An 11,317-nucleotide genomic window follows, 5' to 3' on the forward strand; every position below is an offset into this window, starting at 1 on the left:
ACGCAGTGAGGACCCCTTTTCGCACTTTCGGTACTTTCCTTTTCGTTCCTTTTCGTTCCTTTTCGCACTTTCGGTACTTTCCTTTTCGTTCCTTTTCGTTCCTTTTCGCACTTTCACTACCGAACTTGCGAAAAGGAACGAAAAGATCGGATAGGAACGAAGTATGAAGCAACTTGAAATAAAACTAGAGTTCAACGAACCCATCTCTTCGCCAAATAATCATGCCTTTATTTAAGACTTTAAGGTCTTATTGTTCCTCACAAACACACAAACATAATACCAAAACCAGACTGTGACCTGACAGATGACCTGGTAGCATCCCTGGTCAATCAGAATTTCATGCTTGTCAATTTAGACTTTGTCCCCAGTGTAAGGGCGTCCTCCAGCAAACCATCTGTATAACAGCTGTGTCCATAGATATAGGTCAAAATGAGATATATAGAGCACAGTTTATTTCTGTTAATAAGTTTTGCTGCAGTACCTTAGGAAGCCGCTAGGGGGCCCACTATCATAATTTATCTTCGTTTTCCTGACCCCTACCCACCTACCAAATATCATCAGGATTTTTTCAAGGCTTCTCGAGTTATGCATTCCACAAACAAAAGGACGCACACACTCGGCCCGCTACCGTCCTAACGGAAAATGCTACGTCAACTATTTTCGAACACAACCTTCCTTTCTGCAGCCGCTACTTAAATACTAAATATCATGAAAATCCATACACAGCTTCTTGAGTTATATGCTGTTGGCATGGATTTATGAACTTTCCTCATTAATTATGCAAATAAGCTACTGATTTGCATAATTAGTATTACATTGTATAAGTCATCACTCATTCTATCTACATACCGAAAATCCTGATGATCTGTTTACACGTTCTCAAGTTATCCTCGTCCAAAGTTTGAACGGAAATCGGTGCCTGCAGTTCCCAAAAAGCCGCTAGGGGGTCCAAACTCACATCACTTACTCTCTGTTTCAAGGGCTATCTACCACTCAAAAATCATGACCACAGCATGTCCAGAACACGAAGTGCCAAAATTAAAAGTTTTGCTGCAGTACCTTAGGCAGCCACTAGGGTGCCCATTATCGAACTTGACCTTCGTTTTCCTAACCCCAATCCACCTAACAAATATAATCAGGATCCATTCAAGGGTTCTCGAGTTATCTTGCTTACAGACAAACGCACTTACATACAAATCCCGCTACAGCACCATAGGTAAGAGCCAGGTAAACCATTTTCGCACTTGACCTTCCTCTCCAAAACCGCTACACACCTACCAAGTTTCGTGAAAATCGCCCAGCTAGATTTTGACTTATGCTGCCAGAAACAAACCACAAAAAACATACCAAGCTCGCTGCAGTACCGTAGGAAAACGCCAGGTAAACCGTTTTCAAACTTGGCATTCCTTTCGACAACTGCTACACACCTACCAAAAATCACAAAGTTCCATCCATAATTTCTCGAGTTATTTGCTGTTGACCTACATACAGACCCAAGTCAAGCAATCTCATACTCTTCTTGGCGAAGAGAATCAATGGTAATGTAAGGCAACGGTAAACTGTGATCGGCAAATGCATATGAAACGGGCTTTACTTTGGCATTTTGCGGCTTGCTCCACGAAATTCCTATAGCCCCAATGGTTCAATGGAGGAATGGATATTGATGAGACCTATCTATGCATATCTATGCTCATCTACTTGTTAATGTGGTTATAACATTCCTTAGAATATCCATATTACATTTATATTATAAAATTTCACAAGAAGAAATGGATTATGTCGAGAACGATTGCGCATATTTTATCATAAAAAGCCATGCTATGTGGATATAGTTGTTTAAAAAATGCAATGCTAGCAAAGTTACAAGTATATGTATTGCACAATTTGTAAGAATTTGACCTTAGAAAAATATAGGTCGCATGTTCGAACCCAGGGAAGTCGACGATCGGAAGTTCGAGCCCAGCATGTTGGGAATTATTTTTCCTTCCTTTTTTTTTCACACTTTCATTAATATTAATCCAACGCCTTAAATTTGTTTTGCAGCAAGGACATCTAAACCCGGCATTGGGATTTTTTTGTCATCAGCGAGGGCCTGATGTCGGTCGCAAGAGGCAGAAATTTATTTGTATTGAATATGACGGAAAATTGTTGACAGAAATTGTATTTCCCAATATCCTTTGCACAAATTCCTCACGTTGGCACATTTCTTCCCGCCAAAATGATGAATACTCATGGTACAACTTGATGAAATCTCTTTGGTACAATGTATATATGTCTATCCTTTCACAGCTTTTCTTTCGTTGTGAACGAGCGAGAAGATATGTCTCCAGTCTCCAGAAAACCATGTTGTTGGCCCTGTTGAAAGGAGCTGTCATGCTCGTGGAGCAGCAGTTTATTAGCATATCTTTCCTGACCGGATTTCGCGGGTCATTTGCATGCGGGGCTGCCCTCTAGGGAGAATAAAAGCCACCCAAATACAACAACAACGTTACAATCTTGCCTCATCCTGAAAATGTATAATAATCGATATTTATCTACCACCCACTGAATTTTAGTCCTTACTTTCTTATCTCAGTTCCGTTTCTTTGTATTTCGCAGATCTTCAAAGAATAATTTAGCCACACAAAAACAACAGCCTGAAACAGCGCTGTAAAAATTTGATATTGTCAAATTCTCGGTAAAATAAAACACGTTTCATATGCTTCTAACGCCCGCAGTACCGATTCCTTATATTCTCATTGATTTTATTTAAGTTTGCTTCATACTCCGTTCCTTTTCGTTCCTTTTCGTTCCTTTTCGTTCCTTTTCGTTCCTTTTCGTTCCTTTTCGTTCCTTTTCGTTCCTTTTCGTTCCTTTTCGTTCCTTTTCGTTCCTTTTCGTTCCTTTTCGCACTTTCGGTAGACCCCAGTGGTGTTGATTCTTTGGTGGCTGGCAGCTTTTGGCTCTGGATGAGAAGTGGTTTCAGCATCGTAGCCGCTTGTGTCGTAAATGCAGGCGATTTAGTCGGAAGATTTCAAAAAGGGTTGACTCAAGAAAACATCAAGGAATTGTACCGGATTTTTGGCTCGTAGGTAGCTTAGACTTCTCTTTTATTTGAACCTCAGTTTCATGTTGAACTACCAGACATTTCTATTTCTGGGAGGTTTGAGGTCTTCGAACTCTTGCTTTTCTTTGGACGTGTAAAAGGCTGGGCTTTGTTAAATATTTGATTGCACTTTTAACAGCTTTGTTTACGATGACGAATTGTCCTCACGCAGTCACCGTCTTATTTCATTTCCACCCTTTACCTTTTGACCTTGAGTTGAGTAGGTCAACAAACTAAAGACCGCCATGTTCAAGCAACGTCACGCATGTACCTCTCTGTGCTATTTTTGTGAATCTTACAGCATCAAAAGTCCTCTTCGCATGCCAAGATGTCAGTTTGAAACTAAAATTTAAGGTAAGACGCTTTTTACTTGTTTTTTTTTCACCTTAACGACTGTAAGAATAGACATTCGGAACCATTCTTTTTTCTGACGACAAAAAACAAAACAACTCAAGACCGTCCAACATCTCGTAGGAAATATAACTTTCCGGGGTGTTCCAGTGTACGTGACGCTGTGTAATTAATTGACTGGGTTAACTTTTATGCAGAAGTACTGGGGGAGTGAGTTGTCATGGAAACACACCCACGTACGAGAGGTGGGTTATTGACAGTCATGACACAAACAAGGGGAGGGGGTGGTCCAGTGCGGTGACCTTTCATTTTCAGTGCCTCCGGCTGTGTGGTGGCCTTGTTTCAGACACACACGAAAACAGGAACCATTGAAAAGTACTACACGCGACATTAGCAACCTACAGTGCGTGAGCATGTTTTCTTTATGATTAAATTTTCAACGTTTCGCGATGGGAGCTTCGTAACAACAACCTCTGAATGACATTCTATCAAGGGGCGAACGTGACTTTGACTATGACAATGGCGCTAACAGGTATTTGTATACACGTTGTTATGTACATTCTCGGGTAAATGAGAAGATTGCATCATGCACCCGCTGGTTTGAAAAATCTAGAAACAATAGACATTTCAGTCTTTCAGAAACTCACCGACTAGAATAAGTGTTGTGTATTGCTTGTAAGTTTCACAATGTTTTGATTATATCTTCCCACGTTGTTTGATAGCGTTAATTGTGGGTTAATCACGTTAGGATCAGATAACGCTTTGTAGTATCGTCACCATTTCAGTATTTGTCACAGTGGGGGAGGGGGGTGACGTCTTATACTATCGCATTCGTATCTTGTTTTACTTTTGTGAACACCCCACCCCAAATTTTATGTTGCTGTAGTATTAGTTTAATCCAAAGAAAACGATACGTGAATCGCATAATGGTTGTACGATAGACTATAGACCGTCTTGTTGAACGTGACAACACCAAAACAACTTGAGCTGCTGCTAGCGGCTAGTCATTTCATTATTCATATAACGCTTATTAGAAACCATTAGAACTACTGCCGTGGAATTTTTTACTGTTTCAAATGTCTACAAAATACATTGTTGTCTAATGAGATGTCTATATGTTCATTTGTTAGGTTACTGTAAAAGGGGAAATGTTCACAGTGGTTTTGATACTTTCATTTTCAAGTTTTTCACGGTCAACCGACCGCGAACTTTTCCTCTTTTACTGTAAAACCCTACATTTCATTTTCAACAACGAACTTAAGAACACTTCTCCCCACTAAGAAATTAAATTAAGTACCCGCGACCATTTCCCTTTCTGCAGTAAATTGCACGGTGAGTTAATTTTCACGTGCAAACACACCTTGCTCGTCATGGACCTTTTGACTCCGTGCGCCCAACCATAACAAAACGTCCCAGCGAGAACAATGGCACATACCGGAGAAACCACTTTGTCGGTAGTTCAGATTACTGGCCAGAATAGCTTAAATGTCCGTTTGACATCCTCTAGATACCACAAATATGGTGCAGGCGTTCGATTGAATGTTGGAATTGTAACAAACCCTGGAAAGAAGGTGTCTTGCAATGAGTTAAACGAATTATCACTCGAGCGACCGGTGTTTATGTTTACATCCGGGATATTCCACGACTGGTACCTACCAGGATATTGCAGATTAAATTGATACATGTAGTTGTTATTTGAATAGGCAGATTGAATTACAAATTAATATGTCAAATAATATTTTGTCTTCCGCCTGCATTCTGCCTGCCGGTGCGTAGCAGGAACATCATCGCGATCGCCCGTGCCAAGAAAAGAAAACAGTCACATACTTTTGTAAGATAATTCCAACATGATTTATCTTTTTTTTACCAAGTTTATAGCGAGTTCACGATTTACAGCAACTTTTATAGGCCAGACTGACTGGGCTTTATGGGTGACAACCACACGTAATTTTCGTCTGTCTCAACAAAAACTTTTGTGACCATGCTGTACATTGCCAAGCGGCTACAAAATTAACACATTTATGCCATAACTAGCAAAAAGTTTCGGAAAATTTATACCTATAGAATGCTTGTTTCTCTATCGTAAAAAAAAGTTCTGATTTTGCCGTACACTTACATTCAACACTTTATGTTCTGTGTGTGCAGTCGTTGTATTCAACCTTCCTGGCCACTAAGCTCATAACGAAGGCTCTTTATTGGCCTTCGTTTTCTTTTCGTCGCACACTCGCATCGCTACCCAGATGACGTCATCCGTATAATTGAATTAGTATGACCTTACATGTTGAAGAATGTGAGCATTGTTTGGGGAAAATGGAACTTGAATTTCTTGCTGTTTACTTTACTTTACTTTAAACCAGGCTAAAAGCAATTCAGTCATGCATTACATCTAAACGTAATATAGTCTAGCCTGGAAAAGGTTAATAGTGTTTCATTTGCGGGTAAGCAAATAATGTGTGTGTGCACGCCGTGACCACGTGAAAGCCCTTGGGCCACGTCGTCTACAGTAACTATGAACCGGCAAGAACTGGTTAGAACTGAAGAACATTTTCCCGCGCTTTCCTTATCAGGGAAACGACCATGTTGGTGTCCCTAATTTGCATTTCAATTGACCATATCTCAAGCCTTCACAGAGCTGTATTTTGTTTGTTTGCTTTTTGTTTTGTTTTCATTCGAAGTCTTTTCATTAATCTTTCTGTTCTCCTGTATCCTCTTCTATGAACTATAACGAAGTCACTTTAGAGAGTAAGAAGAGCTCTCGTTGTCCGAAAATGTTGAGGTACTTATGCGCAAATTGATGCATCCTTCACTATTTTGGTATACCTATGACCTCATGCTCGATTGCACCAGTAGGGGAGGGCGTGAGGGTAACAAAAGACTGGCTGTCACAAGACCATGAATCACAAGCCAGATTGCCCCGGGCGAATTCCTGTATCATTCTTGTGCACATACCAGCACGCCCTACTTTATATCATCATTGTGTCTCGTCAGGTTTAATCTAACTCATACACTCCCAAACCTGACGAGACAAAACGATGTTGATTCGATCTATGTAAATTTGTGAACTTTTACAACGTACACAACAGGGGGAGCTGGAATTCACATGACCTCCGCTGGAAAAAGGTTTTAAAAGGCAACAATCAGACAAAATTTACTTCATAGTTTAGATTATACCATTAGTTCACATTTTTTATATAGAAATCCCGTCCACATTATGAGATTTATTTCCGTCACCACAATATGGAAAAATATGAACTAAACGGGATATCATCCTCATATACATGAACGGGACCATACCGTATACACGCTTTTGTCGTTCAATTATTCGGCCGCCCCAAACCCTTGTTATATTTCAGCCATACATAGTATGGTGAAATATATTGTATTCGTAATGTTTCTTCTTTCTTCTTCTTTCTTTCTCCTGTCAAATCTTCAAAGTGATTCATCTCCGCCGTTTCTGGACCGAATGACCTGACATTTGGCACAGGGGTAGAACGGGCCAATACCTTGATGCTTTTTTCTCAGTTTTTTTTCATATCTGCCTCTAAAATGATTTTATTGAGATTTTTTGGTCAATTTTAGACCAAAACTGTATATTTTGGCCCCTGTACCCTGGTATTACAACCAAATGAGCTGAAATTTGACAGAGATGTGCCTTGATAATGCCCCCATATAAATTCGATAACACTTTTGGTGTACAGTACAACAAAATGCTTATTTTTGCGATTTTTTTTACCAATTTTTGACCAAAAAAGGACACTTTTGGCCCCTGTACCCTGGTATTACAACCAAATGAGCTGAAATTTGACAGAGATGTGCCTTGATAATGCCCCCATATAAATTCAATAACACTTTTGGTGTACAGTACAACAAAATGCTTATTTTTGCGATTTTTTGACCAATTTTTGACCAAAAAAGGACACTTTTGGCTCCTGTACCTTGGTATTGCAACCGAATGAGCTGAAATTTGACACAGATGTGCCTTGATAATCCCTTCATATAAATTCAATAACACTTTTGGTGTACAGTGCAACAAAATGCTTATTTTTGCGATTTTTGGCCAATTTTTGACCAAAAAAGGACACTTTTGGCTCCTGTACCCTGGTATTACAATTAAATGACCTGAAATTTGGTATAGATGGGCATTACATACTTGGTAACAAGATTCAAGTAAAATTTTTGACATAAACAACTTTAAAATGATTAATTTTGGCACATTTCTGAGGGGAAATTTGTTTTCTTTTGGCCTCCTGACGTGACCTTCCGTGACCCCGCACAGAGCCACACCTGTGCGCGTCAGCCGGAGAGTTAATTGAATCAAAGACCTAGCCAATCAGCGAAGAGGAGGCCAAAGGCTAATTAATATTCATAAGCGGGGCCTCATGATCCCGTATATAGCAGTGTTCCCGCCAGGGGGAGCGAAGCCCGCCTAAGGCTCTCGCATTTTAGACTATTCAGAAGGCTTTATATTGTATCAGTTCTTAGGGACATACCTATGATAATCGCAGCAGTCACTTAACTTCTCCTCAGGAGTTTAGCGTAACACTATTTGAGGTCAAACCGTCAAAGGCAACTAAAAACAAACTTTAGGCTCGTTCTCATTTAAATGTCGAAATGCTGTCGCCTGACTTTACGGCTTGATATGGAGAAAATTATAGACAACATTACTGGTTCCTTCATTTTTCCATAACCCCTGTAATGTTTTACAAAAGATGCACAACAACATTCGTATTGGTTGATGGCTTACACGATTATTATAGCCACGGGTCGGATTTCACACCCTAAAAAATGGCTGTCGCCTGAGAAGAAACGAAGAATTCAAATAGTAGCCAAAAATGTAACAATTCAGTTCCCAGAATAATTGTTCGGCAGGTGAAACCAGCTACCAAGGCCCTCTGCCCGATCACGTCAGATCGCTCCTGTCACTGATCTTGGAGGCTGTGTGAGGTGGTTTATGCCTGTCGCCAGATTCTGTAACAAACGTTACCACCACTAGTGCGATGGATGCCACGGTTTTATTATCCACATATAAGACTAGAAATGACCATTTTTGTGACGCTGTACAGTTTTTCTGGCTTCCTAAAGAAACAAGAAAGGGTTGTTGACTGTTATTTGTATCCCACCTTGCTTAACAAAATGTTGTACAGAAATGACTGTAACAAACGTTACCATCGTTTGATGCTGTCTAAGCTTTCTATTTGACCTGGTGTAAAAAAGCTGCCCACTTTTCAAATGTTCCTTGGGACATCCACTTATACCTAAATGATGTAGTCAATAAGGTAAGTCCTTTAGAAGAAAACAGGGTTAAGTTTACTGTTGTAACAAACGTTACCGGTAACGTTTGTTACCTGCCCTGTAATGTATTACCAATGGGACCGAAAATAATAAGTTGCCATTTTTTGGCTATGGTTAAAAGAGGAATTTTCCTAAACAACCAGGTAGTTTTCACTGAAAATAAAGCCGATTTATTTTTCGACCAAAAAAATGCCATTTTCGACATTTCAGTGAGAACGAGTGTTTAACGTTACTGAGTTCAACAGTACTTATAACTTGTTATCCGAAGTTGAAACGCTAGCGATGGTATTTTCGCTGCGCTGTTAGCTCCGTGCGACTGTTGTTGACGGTCTTATAACGGTATATTTTGCACCCCTGTACCCTGGTATGAGTAACATTTGGTATAGATAGGCATAAGATAGTTGGTAAAATGATCCAAGTAAAATTTTTGGCATAAAGTACTGTAAAATGCTTAATTACAGCACTTTTTTTAGGGGAAATTGGTTTTCTTTCGTTCTCCATGCCATGACCTTTCGGACGTTCACCCCACAGAGCCAACATCTGCACCTGCGTCTAGCCGGCAGGAAGAGTTAATTCAATTAATGGTTCAGCCAATCAGCGAAGAGGAAAGCGAAGGCTAATTAATATTCATAAGCGGGACCACACAATACGTTAACTTGAAGACTCAGGCCGTACAGACTTCTCGCCAGGATTTTTTCAAAGCGTCGGACAGGGGTCCGGGGGCCGCCGAATGTCCCTGGCGGGGTCCAGGGGCAGGGCCACTGTGGGGGGGGGGACCCAGGTGGGCGAAGCCCCCCCCGGAAGCTCTTGCATTTTAGACTATTGAGAAGGCTTCTTTTATCAGTTTTTTTTAGGGCCATATCTACGATAATCGTAGCAGTCACTTACTTCTCTTCAGCAGTTTGACTTTAAAATATTTCGGGTCAAAGCTTCAAAGACAACTAAAACCTCATAAACAACAAACTTTACTTAGCTCAACAGTATACAAAAATATTGTACGGGTTGCCATCCTTAGTTGAAGCGCTTATTTATAGCGCTTGTATCTTCGCTGCGCCGTTAGCCGCCGTGCGACTTTTGTTGACGGTCTGATATCCCTACGTCGCCGCCTCGCTGATATTCCCACGGACATGTTTCAAGAAAAATACCCAGCAAAAAACGCTGTTCTGCGTCAAATTCTATTCTATAAAACATGTGGGACTCAGTGTTACAGTCTAAATATTTTGTAGAAGCACCGCTGTAGGAAAGAAGGTCCAAGCAATGTAAAACATCACGTAGCATGAAGTTCCCTGTCAACTGGCACACAGCACATGACTGTTTGAAACTCTAAGTCTAATCAACAGCCGTGTTTGATTGATAGCCGGCGGTCCTTTGATGAAGTCGGCGAAAGGTGCGTTAGTTAGAAAATCTGCGTTTAGTTTTGATACGTAATTATAAGTTAGACAGTGGCGAGAATGATTATTTTCTCATCAATATTTCTCTTCAGAATTATTTGAACTTAATTGTACATCTAAACAATTGGCTTACCTGTGCAATGTTTATATGATTAATGATCAGTGTACTGAAATCATGTGTAACGTATGGCTCCTTGTCAATAGATCAGCATTTTCTCTGTAGTGACCACCTGTCTACAGTGGCCACATTTCCTAGTGCTGTTGTTGTTTGACATAAACTTTGAACATTTAAATTGTAAGTAACTTTAAACTGCCAGAGTTTCAGCCCAATAAAACACTCTCAGCGCCAGGGTATGAACAGACTGACCAGACAGACGAAAATAAATCCTCGAACAAGGTTCAATCGTATCTTCCGGGTCTGGCAGGAAGTTGTTAAACTAAAATAAGAATAGGCTCGATGGCTGATTGCATACAAAGTAAAACAGTTTAACAGTTTTACAGCTTGAAGAAAACAAACGCTCCTACAGTACCTGCACCTGCTTGATAATTATTAAATCGTATGCCCTACTTGAATAAAAAAAGTTCACTGCAATAATAAATGTACCCACATCACAAGGAGCTTATACTTTTTTAAACTTACACCTAGTTATCGTACTGAAAATTGTTAATGACATTACATGAAGTCATTCAACAATTTTCAGTCATGATGAAAATTTTCTGAATGGAAGGTGTGATTATTGTCATTTTCTGAAAAATAGAAGCAAGCTCTGTTTTTACCTGGAATCAATTCACAATACCAGTCCACTTTGGGGGATAATGTACTGTTAAGAGGATGTTCCATTTTTGCGCAGGGGTGATTTGGAACAGTCCAATGTTGCGTGGGAAGGGGTATGGCTGAAATATGCTGTATTTGCTCTTAAGCAAATGTCGGCCTTTCTAGTTGACGATTCTTTCCGTGACGTCTGTCACAGCCCAATTAAAAATCAAAATCACAGAACGGCCCAAGGCGAACGCGGGGCATGAGACCGACTGTTGAAAACAATTCTACACAATCGGTGGATATGGGAGCTTTGTGGTGACCGTAGCCATTATTCTATTTAGTCAATATGTACTTTGCAAATATCAAGTCTTCACACTGGCAATATTCACTCAGAGAATTGCTTCCTGAATGAATGGCCATAAATCATGTCAATGTGTG

The 11,317-nt window shown here is 40.1% G+C and overlaps 2 protein-coding genes across 2 annotated transcripts in view; one reads left to right on the forward strand and one right to left on the reverse strand.

The window, feature by feature from the left end:
* LOC118413226 (5-hydroxytryptamine receptor 1D-like) overlaps positions 1–11,317 on the reverse strand; it is a 276,722-nt gene that overhangs the window by 228,238 nt on the left and 37,167 nt on the right. The gene's annotated exons all lie outside the window — the stretch shown is intronic.
* LOC118413682 overlaps positions 3,233–11,317 on the forward strand; it is a 13,616-nt gene continuing 5,531 nt past the window's right edge. Inside the window, exon 1 of the mRNA XM_035817210.1 lies at positions 3,233–3,439. The gene's annotated coding sequence lies outside the window, so the exon portion shown is untranslated. The remainder of the gene's footprint in view (positions 3,440–11,317) is intronic.

This window comes from Branchiostoma floridae, chromosome 4 (genome assembly GCF_000003815.2).
Source record: "Branchiostoma floridae strain S238N-H82 chromosome 4, Bfl_VNyyK, whole genome shotgun sequence".
In the NCBI taxonomy this organism is placed as follows: Eukaryota; Metazoa; Chordata; class Leptocardii; order Amphioxiformes; family Branchiostomatidae; genus Branchiostoma; species Branchiostoma floridae.